The 17961-nt window shown below is 32.9% G+C and overlaps 1 pseudogene; it reads right to left on the bottom strand.

The window, feature by feature from the left end:
• Nucleotides 1–3828: 3828 nt before the first annotated feature.
• Nucleotides 3829–9064, bottom strand: LOC131650272 (26S proteasome non-ATPase regulatory subunit 11 homolog; annotated as a pseudogene).
• Nucleotides 9065–17961: the final 8897 nt, after the last annotated feature.

The raw sequence follows: 17961 nt of genomic DNA, 5'->3' as shown, positions 1-17961 counted from the left end.
GTTGAAGCTGCTTCTTACAAGAACGTAACCAAGCAAGTCGTTACTCGCTTCATCAAGAAAGAGATCATATGCCGATATGGGGTTCCAAACAAGATCATCACGGATAACGGGTCCAATCTTAATAACAAGATGATGGCGGAGTTGTGTGAAGAGTTCAAGATTGAACATCACAATTCGTCACCCTATCGGCCAAAGATGAATGGCGCAGTCGAAGCTGCTAACAAGAATATAAAGAAGATTGTCCAGAAGATGGTTAGAACGTATAAAGATTGGCATGAGATGTTGCCATTTGCTTTGCATGGCTATAGAACTTCTGTTCGTACTTCAACTGGGGCGACTCCCTTCTCTCTTGTCTACGGCATGGAGGCCGTACTACCTGTCGAAGTGGAAATTCCTTCGTTGAGAGTCTTGATGGACGCCAAACTCGATGAAACAGAATGGGTTCAGGCGAGGCTTGATCATCTCAATCTAATTGAGGAGAAACGCTTATCTGCTATCTGCCATGGCCAGTTGTACCAAAAGAGGATCAAGAAAGCGTATGACAAGAAGATTCGGCCTCGAGAATTCCATACAGGTGACCTAGTCGTAAGGAAGATCTTGCCAATTCATACCGACCCGAGGGGCAAATGGACTCCCAACTATGAGGGACCATACATTGTGAAGAAAGCATTTTCAGGGGGTGCTTTAATCCTGACAAAGATGGATGGGGAAGACGTTCCGCTTCCAGTCAATTCAGACTCAGTCAAAAAATACTACGCATGAAAGACCCGCTAGGTCGACGTACCTAGGCAAAAATAAGGGCATCCCGGCAAACCAAAAGGGTTTGGGCAAAAATTAGGGATAAAACAAAAAAAAGAATAACCCGCTAAGTTGAAAACCCGAAAGGGCGACTTAGGCAAAAAGGGGTATCCCGCTGGATTGAAAACCCGAAAGGGCGATCCAGGCAAAAGTTAGGGATCAAAAGCGAGAGGCTGCAGTCTGAATATCCTTCACAAAGACCACTATACGCCCTTGACAGAACGAATGGATCAATCCAACCACTACCCTTCTGAAGCAAAGCATTGAGAGGATTGAGGATATGGGAACTGTAGCAATATCAGTTTTAGTGGAAATCCGAGCATTTCTCTTTGCCATCTTACTCTTTGCATTTTATTTTCTTTTTCGCAACTACCTCATTTAGGAGTTGCTTCCTTGTACAGAAGCCTATTCACAGGCATTCCATCAATAAAATGATCTTTTGATGCAAAAGTTTTCTTTCTTTCTTTTTCGCATGCGAGATGTGATTTAATTCGTTATTAAACATTGCATTGAAAGCGTGGGGGCAAATAATCACAAAATCAAAACGAAACATGATGTTACATAAACATAAAAGTGTTCTAAGGGGCACCACTTGCATCCAAACGTTGTTTTCTGTGCAGGTTGCAGGTTCTAGCCATCATCTTGGCTCACGATGTGTCACAAAAGTCATCATCATCCCACGTGAAAGTTCCAGAGTATAATTCATCAGTACTGGTAAGCATGGGGCACCTGAAAAGGTCCATATCCCTCTTCCACATGACAGACGAAGAGCGGTCTCTCAAAACTCGTGATTCCCCAAGCGGCTTAGGATGTAAGGAGAGTTGAGCAAAATCATGTCATCCCCAACAGGGCTATGTTCCAACCCTCAACGCAGTTACCAATAATCTTTGGTACTGTAGGGTTCCAATATCAACTCTCGATGATGGCTCAAGATCACAAGCAACGGACCCCAATGATCCCACTCCTCTGCCTCACCAAAGCCTTTATTTGGCACCTTGCATATAGTATTCATTGCATTCATGTTGCATCCTCAAAAGCGCAGCATATCCGTCAAAGCGGATCATTACGCCATAGAAAAATTCAAACATGCATACAAAGCATAAGCCAGACAATACAAATCGTCCCTCAATCAAGACGATGACACATTCCCACATAAAAGGTTGTCCTTACAAACTGCGATTGGTATCTGCTGCCACATCACAGACATTCCCGAACCATGGTGCCGATACGAGGTATCCTCAGTTTCTGACGAACGCCTGATACAATGTCTTCCTTTGTCCCCTTGTTGTCGAGTCGATGTTGAGTCATAGATCGCCACGAGATCTTATTCCTCCTAAAGTGTGGAAGATCGCACGAGATCTTCCTTCGATGTTGAGTCATAGATCGCCACGAGATCTTATTCCTCCTAAAGTGTGGAAGATCGCACGAGATTTTCCTTCGATGTTGAGTCATAGATCGCCACGAGATCTTATTCCTCCTAAAGTGTGGAAGATCGCACGAGATTTTCCTTCGATGTTGAGTCATAGATCGCCACGAGATCTTATTCCTCCTAAAGTGTGGAAGATCGCACGAGATCTTCCTTCGATGTTGAGTCATAGATCGCCACGAGATCTTGTTCCTCCTAAAGTGTGGAAGATCGCACGAGATCTTCCTTCGACGTTGAGTCATAGATCGCCACGAGATCTTATTCCTCTTTTCTTCTGTTGACGAGTTGATCGCCACGAGATCTTCTCGATGTGGGGTCATAGATCGCCACGAGATCTTATTCCCTTTCCTTCTGTTGACGAGTTGGTCGCCACGAGATCTTCTCGATGTTGAGTCATAGATCGCCACGAGATCTTATTCCCTTTTCTTCTGTTGACGAGTTGATCGCCACGAGATCTTCTCGATGTTGAGTCGTAGATCGCCACGAGGTCTATTCCGTTCAGTCATTGTTTCATACAACCATCCTCTTTGAAAACCCCGGGTCGACACCGCTACCACGTTATAAGCTATCTCCATCCAAATCCATTGTTCACTGTAAATATTGCCACCAAAAAAAAAAAAAAAAAAAATCTCTTTCCCCAGCAGATATCAAGACAAAAACCAAGAAATAAGGATAACATACATACCATCTTTTTAGGACAAATTTCTGGCACTTTGATATTTAATCTTCTTCTACCTTGAATGTTCGAAAGGCTAGCGCCAATCTCACCTTCAGGTTTAAGATGATTAAATAGGGGCAGCTGTCATACCCCAAATTTGTCCTACCCTTCAATTTCTAACTGGCTTAGACTTTTGCATTCATGTATACCTTCATTAGGTCATCTAACACATAATGCATTCATTTATTAATCAATAACCTGGCACTGGGATTAAGGATTTTAAAAGCCTAGGGCATCATATTGAGATTGAGGCTTGTATTGAAATTAGAGTCTAATTCTTCGGATGTCTCCAGCAGCGAAGTGTGAAATCAGGGTTTAAGGGTTTGTTTCCCTATGGGTGACCAGAGGAATTGTGGTTTGACTCTAAGATCATTGAACCATGGCGCAAGAGGATTGCATTGTACTTGGGGAATTATTTGTGCTAATAATATATGAGTTTGGATTGATGAATTGAATAAAAAAGGGGTGTCGTTGAAGATGTGAGTTATTGGAATTTGTTCATTATACTTGAGGCGGATTTAACTGGTAATCAAGGTGAAACGAAGTTCTCAAGCCTTTGTATGAAGATTCCTTGATGCTTAAAGTTACAAGATTTGAGTTCATCATAATGCGCTCGCAAGTATTCACCATTAAATCAAGTTCCACTCATTTCATGAGTCTTTGGTTTGCAAAAGAGATTAAAGTTCTAAAGGAAAACTCACCCACGATTCAAGGACTATTCGAGCATTCATGGTTCAAGCGCTATTCAAGTGTGGTCATGTTCAAAATTTCCTTTTTTTAAAAAATGCATCCAACAATTATACAAAAACCAAGTCAGAATTCTACAAGTACAAATATCCATCACAAAAATGGAAAGAGAAGTTACAAAAAGAAATACTATCGTTCTTTACAAATCCTGTACAAAAAGGGTGTCATACAAGGATGACAAGTGCCTATGAACATTTGGACCTCCCTCCAACTGCGCCTTGAAGTCTCTTAAAGCAGTTTCAAATAATTTCAGGATCTTCTGGAATGAGCATCTGTAACAGCTTTCATTGCATCCAAGTCAGGCCCAACATATCGTAGGCCTACTTTAGAAGATATGATTCCAGCCACATCATCAGCTTGACTAACCATGATCTTACACAGCAACATGTATTGTAGGCTAAAGACAGCTTTGGGATCTTCAAGAGCATTGAAAGACTCAAAAGCTTCAAAGAAATAACTATATGCAATTTTGTAATCCTTCTCTTCAGCATGAAGAATTCCACTCTGCAAATCTATGGCACTTTGTTGAGCTGGTGGAATATAAATAGCATTTGCAGCAGTTCTTGCGGCTGTGAGAGCAGCCTTTGCTTCGGGAAGATTTCTTAAGGAAAAGTGTAGCTTGATTTCGAGCAAGTCAATGTCTACAAGAAGAAGTTTGTTATCAATCAGCCTGCACATACAATAACCAAACACATTTATAAAAACCAGTCCCGTTCAAACCAAGTCAATAATCAATCAAAACAAAAAAAAAACAGCAGCCTGTACAATGCGAAATTAATACCTCAGCCCCTAACTAAACTCTTCCCGACAGTTTTCAACCCAATCCAAATGCAGTTCATCCCTTTTAACCAACTCACAGCCAACTTCTAATCTCCTCCTAATCCCATACTAACAGCCACAACTGACTGTTAACCAACATAACCCTCCTAACAGTTTCTTGCTACCTTCTAAAATCAGCTACAAACTAACTCTATTGACTAATCCCCATACACATTCAATACCAAAATAAAACCAAATAAGTTTACATTCACTGCAGCTAACAATTCAAAACAATCACATACACATACATGAGTCAGCCCACCATGCCTTCGCATTTCAGAACTACCATACAACAATTCATCACATACATTCAAACATAACCAGTCCAAGCCAAATTCAGAAAAATAAAGCACAAAGCAGCCTATTTCTACAAAGGTGAATTCAAAATTCAGAGCTAAATCAATACCGAGAGTGAGACTGAGTGCAAAGGTTTCTACCACACGCTTCAAGTGTCGGCTCACGTAACCAAAACACCCTGCATCAAACACAAGAAACCTGCAGAGCCAAAGTTCATATCAGTCCAAACACAGAAAATCAGAAAAAAACAATTAGGCAAACTTAGTCCCACATTCAAAGAATCAAAACCATGCTGCAATCCTATCAGTCCCACATGCAAGAAACTGAAAAAAACACTTTGCAAGCTATAATTCTGAGTCCCACATCTAAGAACTCCTAGTGATTACCCAATCATTACAGTATAAAAGTCAGTGCCACCATTCAGAAAAGAACACCTAAGCACTATCACCATCATTGTCTCGCTTGCAGACTTTGAAGGAAGGATCGTGAAACCCCAGTTCAAACATTCTCACTCCCTCTCTCCCTCACACTCACCATACGCACATTTCGGAGCTGTTGAAGTTCATCACTAGGACTTCAACAAAGCTTGTGCTAAACCACTCTCTCCCTCACCCGCAACACACGGCAAGAACGACGCTCACACAGAAATTCAGCAGAAAGGAAGAAGACGAAGAAGAGACATTCGAGTAAAGAGAAACGAAGCAAGAAAGCGTTACCTCACCTCCGGTATTCTCTTCAATCTTCTTTCGGCGCATCAGGTAAACACGAACTCCTCCCTGATTCCATGTTGGTGCATTCACGTTCGTTGATAGATGCTAAACATTTCCCCATGATAGTGCCCTTCGATTCACCGCCATTACCGCCTGATTGAGTTTTTAGCGTAATCCAGGGTTCTCTGAATGTGTAAATTGGGATGAGGATGGAATAGTAGAGTGAACGGAGTGAGAGTCGAGGCTAGGATAAGGGTTGTGTGATGGGGAAGATCCTCGCCGGAGCGGTTGAGAACTCGCCGCCGCGAGTCTTCGAAGAAGGATGAGGATTTGGGAGTCTGAGTGTGACACGATGAACCCTAAGTTCCCAATTCTATGTTCCTTTTATTAATTGTTTTAATTTTTATTTCTGAACAAATCTTTGGGTTAGAAAAACTCCTAGGCCGATGCCATCCACGCTCTCTAGGCCCATTATCATCTTACCATAAAAATTAGAATAGAAATAACTTGGGCTAGAATCGTTCCCTGCACCCCCTATGGCCCATTGATCACTTTTTTTGCTGAAAGAAACATAACAAAAACAACTTTGGGCCAGGCCTGGCCTTGCGCCCCAATTCCTTTTTGTAGTAGCAGATATCAAAACAAAAATAAGGATAACACTTACACCATCTTCTCTTCAGGACAAATTTCTGGTACTTTGATATTTAATCTTCTTCTACCTCGAATGCTCGAAAGGCTGACGCTAATCTCACCTTCAGGTTTAAGAAGATTAAATAGGGGCAGCTGTCATACCCCAAATTTGTCCTACCCTTTATTTTTATCTGGCTTATAGCTTTTGAATCATATGCATACTTCCATTAGGTCATTTAACATAATGCATTCATTCATTAATCAATAACCTGGCACTGGGATTAAGGATTTTAAAAGCCTAGTTTATTGATTAATGAATGAATGCATTATGTGTTAGATGACCTAATGAAGGTATACATGAATGCAAAAGTCTAAGCCAGTTAGAAATTGAAGGGTAGGACAAATTTGGGGTATGACAATGATGCAATTGATGATTAACTGCCTGTATATGACGTTTAGAGTCAGTTTTGGACTCAGATTGAGTCAGATCGCAGGATTTGACGCAGACCCGAAAATTTGTGAAATCGCCAGTTCGCGCCGCGTCCTAGTGTTGGCACCGCGAAGGCGTACTTTTTCCTCGCATCGCGCCGCGTGCATAGGTTGGCTCCGCGAACGTGTTTGTGTGCTTCAGGTCGCGCCGCGAAGTCTTGGTTGCGCCGCATGCTGTAGCGTTAGTTGTTTTCTTGAAAAGTTAAATGATGTGTAACTTTCGAACCGTAGGTCCGTTTTTAGTGCCGTTTCGAGCACGATGAATCTTATGAGATAGCCTATGTTTTAAATGATGAAATGAGGTGTGAATCCAATTATTTTTAAATATGATTTTATTTCTTGGTGTATGATGTATTGTACATATATGTGATGAGATGTGTTAAATACATGATATGTTGAAATATTAATCATGTGACAATTTGTTTAATTGGATGATGTATTATTGACATATATGATTAAATGTGACAATATGAGATGTTATTTTGAAAAACATTATGAGGTGATGATTTGTTTAGAGTCGTATGATGATGACTGATTTGTTTTGAAATGATGTGAATACATGTGTGTCCTTATTTTTGATGATGATGATTGATGTGGACACTTGTATGTTCTTTAATGATGATGATGATGATGATGATGATGATGATGATGATGATGATTTATTATATTTGAATGATGCTAATGTATATAAACATACTTTTTGATGATGATGATGATGATGAAATGGGTATTTGATGATGTTACTCATTAGACTTGACGATGGTATAGTATGTTGTATATGTTGCATTCATTCATGTTCATTGATGATATTGTATCCATAAGGGTGTGTTGGATCAGTGAAGGGCATGATTCCCATCGTGTGGAATCTGTGCTGGCAGGGCCGTATCTTGGACGATGTTGGATCGGTCATGGGTTATTCCCATTTGATGAGGTTGGTACCACATGCATAGTGTCAGTTCATACATATGCATACTTTTATAACATGATTGGATGTATTCCAGTGTTATAAATATTGATGATGTGTTGGTTGTGTGTTTTGTTGAATTAATGTTGAGTATGATTGTCTGTTTGAAAGATGTGTTCTTTTGATGTTTGTGTAAACGATAGATGTTCCTGATAATCTGAATATGATGAAATTGGGTGAATGATATAACTATGATGTGTTGTTATTTAAGATGCAATAACATTTGTTAACTGTGATGAGACTCACCCTTACTGTTGACATTTTCAGATTGAGGATAGCTGCTTTCGACTTGGTGAGGATTAGCTCATAAGTCAGTGTATTAGTGTAGCGTCAGGTGTCATGCTCTGATATTGTAACACTGGGGGAACGTTAGATTAGAGTTTATGATGATACTCTATCGTGTTGTTATTGTATTAAATTATGTGGGATATTGCATAGATGATGTTATGCTTATCCGTATGATGAATTTTCCGCTGTGTAAACATGAGATGTTTATGTATTATGACAGATTGTTCCTTAGTGAAAGCATGACAATGAATTTATGATAATTTGTTTTAAATTGAATTGTGGCACCCTTGTTTTCATGTTTTACTCTGAAAATTATTTTATAAATTTCCGTGGGGTTTAGAAGGGTGTTACAAGTATTCTCACCAATAATATCCAGCCAGCTCTTCGTTTCACTAGGATCCGATGTGCTATTCACTTTTTCTCCACCCGTTGACTCCTCATTAACTGTGCCAGTTGTACCATTAATTCTAGAATTTTTGTCCTCTATTCCAACTTTATTTATGGAAATAATCATGGAATCTTTTCTAGTTCTGATTCTTTTCGGTTACTTACTTTTATTATGTCAACCTCCCCATTTAATTCCTGATCTTTAATTTCCAAGTTTAGAAATCTTGATCCACCAATTTCGGATTTCTCCTTAATTTTCATCGGAGCACTGTTCCTCCGGCCCTCCGCCACCTTCCTTCCTCTCCTCTGATTTTGAACTACCTTCCACGAACCTTATTCCTCAACCTTGCTATTCTGAGCATCCCCCACCATAGCTACATCATTACTTAGACTTTTCTCTCTACCAACATTTGTCAGCATACATCATTCCTTATAATGGCTGTATCTACCACACATGAGACAGAGAAGGTGTAATCCTTCATATTCTTTCTTGTAGCCGCTACCTCTTATCCTGAACATTCCAAGAAGAGGTGTCCCAGATTCACAGCTACACAGATACGCGCGTATTTTCCTCTTTCTTATTTAATGGTGGTCCTATCAACCTTGATGGTTCATCCTATTCTATTGCCAAAAATTGTCAAAACCCTCGAATCATAATACTCAATAGGAAGGCCTGTAATTCTAACCCAAACAGCAACCTCATCAATGGTGTCGCTCTCCGGTTGGAAGTTAGGGCGCCAGTCCTCGACAGTGAGATAGTGATCATAGATGAAGCAAGGTCTATTTGCCATTGCAGCCTTCTTATCATCCTCATGCGAAAATGCTACTAAATATTAGTCATTGCTCAGGTCTATAATGTTGATAACCCCTTTGCGCACCCATATCTGATTCAATCTATTTTCTAGGGCCTTGTATCCTATCCTTCTTCCCAACAGTTTTACTATCACTCCTTTTCGCCACGGTTTATGGATTCTTCTCTCCTCCTCAGCTGAGAAGATAAAGTTAGGACATTCATAACCTCCAATCGTCTCCTCCTCCACCTTGACATCACCATTCACTTCCGCCAGTAGATCATTGTCTTCTTGTTCATTCGCAATATCTTCCTCCATATCGATTGCATTCCTCCCTGTGATTATATCTCGGAAGGAGATATGTTGTCCCGCAGTGTTTCAATCCCCCATGTCTTTCAAGTGCATAGTGAGATCTTTAACTTTTTTTGTACTTCTTTCCTGTAGATCAACCTCGGCGGTGTTCTTTCCTAGTTCTGCATGACTCTCTACAAACCCTAAAAGAGGGTTCACCGATGTCATCATATGAAACAAATTTCACTAATTGAATTTATTTTTACAACTATGTATTGCATATTATTTTTAAACATAATTAATTTAACACTTTTATATCATTAATTTCAATTATATTTATTTTAATAATTTAGTAATTATACTTTTTATTTTACAAAATGGAATTGCACTCTTTATTTTTATATAATTATTATATTTAACGTTGATCATTAACTTTATCTAATTATTATATAATTACACTTTTATCTTTTACATAATTAGTATATTTAACTTTGATCATTAACTTACTAATAAAATTTGTATTTATTTTTTAAAATTTAGAATACCATTTAGTGTAGAAATTTGAAATATTTCAATGATTAATAAAATAATATTTAGTTATTAACATATCTTAAATACAGTCCCAATAATAACCACTAAATCAACAAACTATTGATAAGTTACAAATGATTTATTTATGAGTAATGATATTTTGACACCAAATGTTACACCTACACTGTAGTTACTGTTCACAATTACAGTCAACATTAACTTTTTTATTTTGACTTTTTTATAATTTATACACTAAAACAAGTTTGGTTAATAGTATATAAAAAGTTGGTTGATATAGTTTAGAGATTGGTTATCAACTATTCTGACATCAAATATTAAATCTTATATAGTAAATCAACTTTGGTTAATATTATGTATAAAGTTGGTTAATCCAATTTATAACTTGGTTATTGAGTTCTAAAAAAAAGTTAAATAATAAAATAAAATTGGTTAATGACATGTAAAAATTGGTCAATACATTTATAATTTAGTGTTAGAACATGGTTAATAGTATATATTTAATTGGTTAATTAAGTAGTGAAATATAGTCTAATATCTTATTTTTATTTGTTTATCCTCAATTTATTTTGTCCGTTCTAATATATATGTAGAAGAAAAACTCTGTCCGACTTTGTTATTATTTTTATAAATGGCCAAACATAACCTATCTTATAGTATTTCTAACATTGTCTTTGTATTCTTATTATTTTTTGGTAATTTGTTGCAGTATATTATTTCCCATAAATTATTACAATTGTAATAACAAGCTTAAGGTCACTTACAAATATAGTCTAATATCTGATTTTTATTTGTTTATCATCAATTTATTTTGTCCGTTCTAATATATATGTAGAAGAAAAACTTTGTCCGACTTTGTTATTATTTTTTATAAATGTCCAAACATAACCTATCTTATAGTATTTCTAACATTGTCTTTGTATTCTTATTATTTTTTGGTAATTTGTTGCAATATAATTTTTCTCATAAATTATTACAATTTTAATAACAGGCTTAAGGTCACTTATAAATATAGTCTAATATCTAATTTTTATTTGTTTATCATCTATTTATTTTGTCTGTTTTAATATATAAGTATAAGAAAAACTTAGTCCGACCCAGAGCAGAACCCATGCGTCACTAGTTGATAAGTTACAATGATTTATTTATGAGTAATGATATTTTGACACTAAATATTACAACTACACTATAGTTACTGTTCACAAATACAGTGAACATTAACTTTTTTATTTTGACTTTTTTATAATTTATACTATACTAAAACAAGTTTGGTTAATAGTATATAAAAATTTGGTTAATATAATTTAAAGATTGGTTATCGAGTATTCTGACATCAAATATTAAATCTTATATAGTAAATCAACTTTGGTTAATATTATGTATAAAGATGGTTAATCCAATTCATAACTTGGTTATTGAGTTCTAAAAAAAATTAAATAGTAAAATAAAGTTGGTTAATGACATGTAAATATTGGTCAATACATTTATAATTTAGTGTCAGAACATGGTCTATAGTATATATGTAATTGGTTAATTAAATAGTGAAAGTGGTTAATGGATTATAAGTAAAAATAAGTGGTTACTGATGTACAATTTTTTGGTTAATATAATTGTGAAGTTGATTAATGACATATCCTTGTATTTGTGTTATAAAATAATTTTTAAAAATAAATTTTTTTAAAAAAATTGTTCACCGTATAAATACGGTGAACAATGCATACGGTGTAGTATTTAGTGTCATATTTTGGTGTCAAGGTAGCATTACTCTTTATTTTTACAGCTATTTTCAGTAATTTAATTTTCAATTAAAAATAAAAATAATTGTTGCATACAAAACTCATTCCTCAAACATATACCAACTTTATCCGTAAAACTTCATCTTTTGTGTATAAGAGAAAGATAATTAAAGTGAAAAAAACTAAGAACATAGTCCTTTTGGTGAAAATATAAAAAGAAAGAAAAAAAAAAGATTAACATGTCATTCATTAAGTATAATTGTGAGTCGTTAAATTATGCTTAATTAACAACTATAATTTGCTTTAAAAAGATGAATAAATTAATCTATTTATTATTTAACCATCATATTATATATATATATATATATATATATATATATATATATATATATATATATATATATATATATATATAACCATATTGCGTGACCCGTTTAAACGTACGTGTAGATAACCGTTTGATTATTTCATTTATTTTTTCAATCAAAATATATATTTTTCGACATATCAAAACTGATTAATTTGTATATTTTTTATATAAATTTATTAACCATTAACATACTATATTTATTTAATATTTATAACTATATTGCTTATAATTTTTTTTAATTATTTATAGTAAAGTATAATACGTTTCTATCTTATTATATTTATTCAAATTTAATATAAAATATATTAAACAAAATTAAGATTTAAAAATTAAATAGTCTCGACCCATCGAAAATGTTATATATCTTTTTCTTGATTTATTATTCTTGTATTTTATTTTATAAGTTATTTATTTACTATATTTTAATTTTTAATTATAAACAAATTGAAATAAATATTTAAAAAAATCAAAGTTTTTATTACTTTATATTATGTATACCTAGTTAACTTGATAAATATTTCAATTTATATTATTATTATTATTATTAATTAGAAACACAATAATACAATATAAACACATAAAAACAAATAAATAAAATCAACCTTTAATTTCCATAAAACTTGCTTTCAACCAAAAATAAAAAATACATTATTAAATGATAGTTCCTTAAAACACATATTAATTTTCCAAAATTATCACTAATATATTAATAGGTCCATTAAATGTTTTATATATATATATATATATATATATATATATATATATATATATATATATATATATATATATATATATATATATATATATATATATATATATATATATATATATATATATATATATATATATATATATATATATATATATATATATGTACGTACTCATAAATTTAAAAAATAACATTTAACCAAAGAACTTTGAAAAAAAAAGTTCTTAAATTAGAATAAATCATTTATACAAAAAGGGAAACAAACTCTTAACTAAAAAGTTGAATATTATAAATTTCATTTCATCGTCTATTTTAGTATTTAATTTTATTTTCAATTATAAATCCAACGTATTAAATGTAAATAATTAATATTAGTTAGTTTCAAATATAAAGTGTAAAATAATACAAAAATTCTCTCATAAATTAAAAATATTAATTTTTTTAATTAATAATTTTTTAATAATAAATCATTAAAATATATATATATATATATATATATATATATATATATATATATATATATATATATATATATATATATATATATATATATATATTAGAATTAGTTTTAATTTATGTCAATAATATAAAATATATTCATATAATTTAGAAGTTTATGAAATCTATTTTTATTTTTATTAATTATTTTAAAATATAAAGGGTAGAAAGTAATACTATATATTCGTGGAGAACTTATATCATCTCTAGTGTTCCCAATGCATATTCGTACCTTAAATATAGATGTCTATTTGGAATATTCGTGAATATTTTTCTATATATTTTAATTTAAATAAATAATATAAATAAATAAAGTTTATAAATTTTGGGTACATTGACAATTTTTTTAAAAGAATTTTACAAATTTTAGTGTCTAAATTTTTTGGAAATTTCTTTGTAAACCCCCTCCCCCCAACTTTCTTGATCACTCGCGGCGAAAATTCTAAAATGCTCCTATATTTTGGAAATACATTTCCGAAATCACTATTTTTTGAAAAAAAGATTGATTTCGAAAATGCACTTCCGAAAACACTTTATTTTTAAGGAAAAAGTGTTTTCGGATATGTATTTCCGAAAACACCTTTTTTTTCCAAAAAAAAATTAATTCGAAGATGCACTTCCGAATTCACCCTCGGAAGTACCCTTCCGAAATATTGCTTGATACAGAAAATAAAAATCAAGATGAATCAATTGTATTAATAATATAATTAATTTGTATTAATTAAAATTATATAATTACCAAGATTAGATTAAACTTAATTGATTATATAATTGCTTGATAAAATTAATTGATTAATTTCTAAGATTAGATTAAGTGTTCTTTAAAAAAACGGTTGTATTCAAATATATTTATGTCCGTCAATTACTAATTCTTTTCATTTTGGTACTTTAATTCGATCCATAAAACTTTAAATTAGTAAAAATAATTATTCAATCTTTTCTTTTCACATATTAATTCTTTTCATTTTGATAAAACTTTAAAATATTATTATTCTCTTAATTTAATTGTTTACTTTTTAATCTTTATTTATTTTTTAATATATATTTTATCAATGATATTTTATTAAATAATTATTAGAACATATAAATTAATCAAAAAATTTATATATATTTTAATATACTGAACATACAAGTACCGTGAGCATTTTATATACCATTGATAAAACTTTAAAACATTATTATTTTACTAATTTAATTATTTATACATTTAATCTTTATTAATTTATTTTTTAACTATTATTAATTATTTAAAAAGTAAATAGTTAAATTATTAAATAAATTAATTATCAAATTGTAACTATTTAACTAAATTATTGAGATTATCTAAAAGTTATTACGTTAATTATAAAATAGCTAAATTATAAATATAAATAGTTTAATAGTTAATTACAAAATATTATTTTAACTTAAAAGTAATAAATTTTATAAAAAATACAATTAAAACTTAACTAAAATTTATAAATAAATTAACAAAATTTAAAAATTAAATAGGAAAATTATTAAACTAATAATAATTTAAATTTGTTTTGATGAAATATCATAAAAAAATTATTTGAAATTCACAAGTGCACCACGTAAAACTTTGCAAAAAAATAAATAATTAAATTAAAATAGTAGCAAATAATTTAGAGGAATCAAAATTTATAATTTTTTTAATATACTAAAAATAATTGTTGATAGATTTTTTTTTTTTTAAAATAAAGGATTATATATATAGAAAGAAACAGTACAAAAGGGGGAACAAGTTAGCCCCGAGGTTACGAAAATCTAAAGAACAGTATTCCTAACCTATGCTTTATTATATTCCTTCTTAATACTCGAAGGAATGGAATAAAAAAACACGGTACTATCACTTATGCCGAGCGCGAAATTCGCCAAAAAAATCCCAAAAGAATAAAGAAACAAAGTATGAAAATGAAAAAGAATTATTAATTGATAGAAATAAAAAGAACTGAATATGTCAGTTTTTGAGTAATTATAATATAATAAATTCATTCTAATTTTGTGAATTATTATTAATTCAATATAACAAATTTTCATAATTATTGAAATATTTTTTTTTATTCTAAAAGGAATGTATTTATTCCATTAAATACTACATTATCTTACCAATTAATATGTTTTTATCTCTTATTACTTAAAATAAGTTAAAAATTTATAAGATGTTTTATTTGATCGGTCCAAAATTTGAAATGGTTGCTCCCTATAATTAAGATCGATATATTTGTCATAAGAAACGTTATTGTCAATTTATTAACTATTAAATAGTATAAATCTTTGAAGATCTTAATTTTAAACCACTATTTCAAAATAATTCTTTTTTTTTGGTTTATCACCACCGGTATAGTCCGGTTCGGGGGATCAGCTCTGGCATCAAGTGGGTCAAGCCCCCTCCTGATCGCAGCTGTGGGGGATCGAACTGTGGTTCTCCCTACCAAGTCCAGCGCCAATCACCACTGGACCAACTAACGATTGGTTATTTCAAAATAATTCTATTCTTCAAAACTTCTGCATTTTTTCGGAAGTGTATTTCCGAAATCTCAAAAAATGGGTGTCTTCGGAAATACATCTCCGAAAATACCCCATTTAATGTTTTCGGAAATGCATTTCCGATGTAATACCCCGATTCTCTGACACTGATAATTATCGTTTAATTGGCTAATTGGTAATTAGAGTGCACATTTAGTCTTATTCCATATTAATCTAAGAATGGTTATGAGTGAGTAAGTGGAGTAGTTGGAAATAAAAGAGATTGATTAAGACCAGATGAGATTTGGTTAGAAACTAACCAAATGGCATTATGGTGAATAAAACTTAGTTGGAGGATAAAATGGACTTTAAGTATTGCTTGCATGGACATAAGGGCATGTTTGGGTGATAGTGATGCAAATCAGAATTTTATGAAAGAGAGACTTGGAAACAAAGAAAAGGAAGAAGAACTTATGTTCAACAAAGTCATTTTCGCAACTATGGTACAACCCTCACTAAAAAGGCACTATATTGATGGAGATAATCAGGTTTGAAGTTGAGTGATCCATGTTGAAAGTGTGAATATGAGGGTTACGGGATTGATGATGATGGGAGCAAAACCTTGATTAAGAAAGGATTGTGGGAGCAGCATTGTTATTCTCTTCACCTCTACAACTCAGAATCTTCAAGCTTGAGGTGAGTTCCATAGTTAGAGCTTGGGTAGAATTTGGGGTTTTGTGAAATTGCATGATATTGGGGTTAGAGTGAGAATGATCAATTGCATGTTATGGAATGTTGAAATATGATGGAATTCGTATTTGGGTTGTTGGGTAATCTAAGGATGAGTTAGAACACTATTGGAATTGGTTTTATGCAAGAAAAATGTGATTTTTGCTTCTGGTTCAGTAAGCAATCGATTGCAGGAGTCAAGCAATCGATTGCACTGTGAAAAATTGACATTCTGCGCTTCTGGTTCAGCGAGCAATCGATTGCACACTGCTGCAAATCGATTGCACACTGCTGCAAATCAATTGCACCTGACAGAAAATTATTCCTTTATTGTTTCGACCATAACTTGAGTTCTACAACTCGAAACGAAGCCCGGTCGGAAGCGTTGGAAAGATATTTTAATGATCTCTATGAATATGCTTAGATATAATGCTTTTAATTGATTTAAAATTTATGGAAAATGGACTTTTAGTTACATGATGTTGGATTAACATTAATAGAATTAAGAAATGTATGTTTAATTTCCCCGAGTGCGGTTCCGTTCCATGTCGGGAATCGGAAGCCTCTTTGTTATGAGACTAATGTGTGTCCATGTACGTGCTAAATAATTATATGGTCTAATTATGTTTGATATATTCCATGATCGAAACATATTTAACTCACATGTGACGAGTATGTATAAAGGACATGATATTTATATGATGGATTTTTGTCTAATATTATGTGCATATAATACAATGTAAATTGTTTTCCCGTCGTTCCGGTTGGACGTTCGGATGCTTGATTTTGTGAACTTTCCTTGGTTGAATATGCGTGAATCAGAGTATAACCGTACTACTAGGATAGTAAATCCTGTTTACCCACTATGTGGATGCCCATTGGTAGCCCGTGTGGCGTTTGTGATATGTATTATATATCATGGATGATTTGGCTTTTATGCCTGTTGAATATACGTGTCTATATCCGTATATTTTGCGTTACCTGAGCTACTATTACGGTGGAAGCAAGTGAGGGTTTTTAATGGCGTTTCCCACTTGGTAACTCACCTGCGTGATTAGTATGGTAAGTGGGTGATGCCACGTAGGCAATCACTGAATTAATTGCCTCTAGTAACGTCAATTAGACAATGTTACTAGGCTTTCGCCCGGTGGGCTTGTACGTCGAAAAGGACATATTGCACCTGTTTACTCACCTGCGTACAGAGGATGAATACCATTGCAGTGGAAGCAAGACTGGGGTCTTTAATGGCGTTTCCCACTTGGTAACTCACTGGGGTGCTTGGTGATGAGGTTGTAAATGCCACGTAGGCAATGGTACAACTTAACTCATCTCGGGTGGAATTCCATATAGGAATGACCCGAATTCATCGTGCGGTGTGCTTGTGCAAGTCTTTCGACATATATGTACTTGGATACTCACCGAGGGTACGTGGCAGAGGTAGCCTAGTTAGATGGGTATAACTCCTTGATTCCTCACATAAGGATGTGAGTTTGCATATTGTGAATTGTTGTTTTATTGAAAGCCTCATTGGATAGTTAAGGGACTT

This window comes from Vicia villosa, linkage group LG2 (assembly GCF_029867415.1).
Source record: "Vicia villosa cultivar HV-30 ecotype Madison, WI linkage group LG2, Vvil1.0, whole genome shotgun sequence".
Classification (NCBI taxonomy): Eukaryota; Viridiplantae; Streptophyta; class Magnoliopsida; order Fabales; family Fabaceae; genus Vicia; species Vicia villosa.
The sequence above is the reverse complement of the archived record's forward strand: the minus strand, read 5'-3'. Positions and strand labels throughout refer to the sequence as shown.